The sequence below is a fragment of the Phaethon lepturus genome, unplaced genomic scaffold (assembly GCF_000687285.1).
Source record: "Phaethon lepturus isolate BGI_N335 unplaced genomic scaffold, ASM68728v1 scaffold4588, whole genome shotgun sequence".
Taxonomy (NCBI): Eukaryota; Metazoa; Chordata; class Aves; order Phaethontiformes; family Phaethontidae; genus Phaethon; species Phaethon lepturus.
In genome coordinates this window covers 39771-42076 of record NW_010558144.1, presented here as the reverse complement: position 1 = coordinate 42076, position 2306 = coordinate 39771, and the positions used below count along the sequence as shown (strand labels likewise).

Here is a 2306-nt window from a genome sequence, read left to right as displayed (position 1 = left end):
ACGGGGCCCGTGGAGGTGCTGCAGCCGTGAGGGTGTGATTAGGCTTGCGCCAGCTGTATTTTTATCTTCTCGTTTAAGGATATTGTCCGAGTAGGCTGCATTCGCTCGAGTGCGAAGAGGGCAGCACAAAAGAGGTGGTGGTGTTCGCTGGTTAACTTTGTTTTTGGTTTCTTTTTTTTGGTTTGCAACGCCTCACCTCTTAGTCTCTATCATGCCAGTCAATTTGAATGTTGCTTAGAGGCTTACATTTTTAGTACGCTAAAATATGGTAACTTGCTGGTTGAAGGGATGAGCAATAACGCGTTTTCTTTTCTTTGGTACCTGCATTCTGTAGGAAGAATGGGTTGATACTTCTTGTTAGCCAAAGAGAAGAATATGTTACTGTGTTCGATGCCCTGCACACTAATACTAATGTTGAAATACCAGAGGTTATCGTCCACTCGTGAGGTATCTGGGTGGTATTTAGAGAGGGCCTGCATAATTAAGTGAAGGGGCCTGCCAGGAAAGCAGTGTAGCATTATGCTTGTTTCTTCAATTTCTGGTAGTTAGGCCCTGCTCATGACATTAAAAGGCCAAACATAGGAATGGATAATATCATGGCTTTCTCCTGACTTAGTGTAAGGGAAAGTGATCAACGCTTTATACCTAAAGTGTCAAAAGCATGGAGTAATAAGAAAGCAGTTTCCCGGTTTTGGGAGATTTTTCTTGGTCTTGTAATCAGGTTGGTAGAAGTTAATATGTTAATGTTTGTCCCTTTTCTGAGAGCTCAAGTTACAATTAATTTGAAAGCATTTGAGGTTAAAAGAAGGAGGAAAAAAGCTTAGTTCCTCCAGTATTAGAATGCAGGTTAATAGGTTCATAGCTTTTTAGTGGAAAGAGAATAAGGAAAAACAAAGACTGAAAATATGAAAGAAGGTGTGTAATAAAGTAGTGAAACTGAGAAGGATCTTTGCAAGGAGCTACAAGCTGGTGAAATGTGGATCTATACTGAGAGTATAATGCAGTAATGTTTTCCACAGTTAACTCATGTTCTCAAATATAGATGTATGGCTTCTCAACAACTTGTATTTTCTACTCTGGGAGAAATTTTAAATCAGATGTAGGTTGCTTCTCAAAAGTTGGCTTAACATGGCAAGTTACCAGTTGTTGAGGTATCTATTTTTTTTTAAGTAGGTGAAAGACGTACGCACTGGTAGTTAGTATGAAGGCTGGCCTTGGATATAGTTATGTTTGTCCTTCCATGCATTAGGAGATCAGGTAAAGTGTATGAGAAGAGCAGCTGTAACAAATAAGTTGCAGTTCATTTCCTAGTAGAGAGTAGACTTCTGTATTCCCTGGAGATAGATGTGAATGAATATAGTACTAGAGGCACATAAAATTGCTTTAAAGCATATTTTGTGCTCCTCGTGCTATTTGTGGAGGGAAGAAACATGTGTGACTAGAAGCCAATACAAATCTTTTAGTTTGTGAATTGATAGTACTTTTTGTGTGACTGGTCTCTGAGCCTGCCTGCAGAGTTGGTTTCACCTTCTTTACGGGCCTTCCTTGCAGGAAATGGAGGGGAAGTGTTTCTTTGAGTAAAACACACCAGGAGAAGAGTTAGAAAACCACAGGTATTGCTGGAGGGTCCTTGGGCAGAGTGATATCTGTTACTCAAAGCACTGAAACTAGTTGAATTTACACTTTGAACGATCTAGATTTCAAGCTCATGGTCTCTTACCTTCAAGAAGGTAGAATCTTTGGAGGAGTGAAATCAAGAGGCCTAATTGTCTTTCAGAGGAAGAGAGCTGATGATGAGTGCATTCCAGATGAGTATGGGTGTATTTCATTCACTAAATATTTTGGAAGATAATACTTCATGTTTGAGATTTGATTTATTTTTAATTTCTTTCTGTGGAGTGCTTGTAAAGGTTGCTGCTCTTGTAGACTAGCCTTAAAGAAGGAAATTTATCTTCGGGGTTTTGATCACCTCTGAAATCCTTTTTCTCCCTCCGTGCCTCTCCTCTGCTCTGTGAAATTCAGCTTGTTGTCTGTTGTGTCTTTCACTGCTTGGGTGAATAAATACTCATACTACCCTGTTAGGTATGTTGCTGGGCATCCTGTATACTGTAGGAAGCCAAAAGGCAGTTGCTGTGTTTAAGGAGGTACTGAGTATACAATTAAGGGAGGATCTGATCTGAAAAGGTGTTGTGACCTGATACCATTGTTCTCTCCCTGATACTACCTTCTGCCTCTACTCTTTGTGTAGAAACACATGATCAGACCCAAACAAATGGCTCTTACACTATAGGACTGCTCTACTCTAT

General features: G+C 40.0%; 1 protein-coding gene across 1 annotated transcript in view; it reads left to right on the top strand.

The window, feature by feature from the left end:
• The first annotated feature begins 126 nt into the window (after positions 1 to 126).
• The window catches only part of MTF2 (metal response element binding transcription factor 2), a 26188-nt gene continuing 24008 nt past the window's right edge, over positions 127 to 2306 (top strand). The window contains exon 1 of the mRNA XM_010292950.1: positions 127 to 134. The gene's annotated coding sequence lies outside the window, so the exon portion shown is untranslated. The remainder of the gene's footprint in view (positions 135 to 2306) is intronic.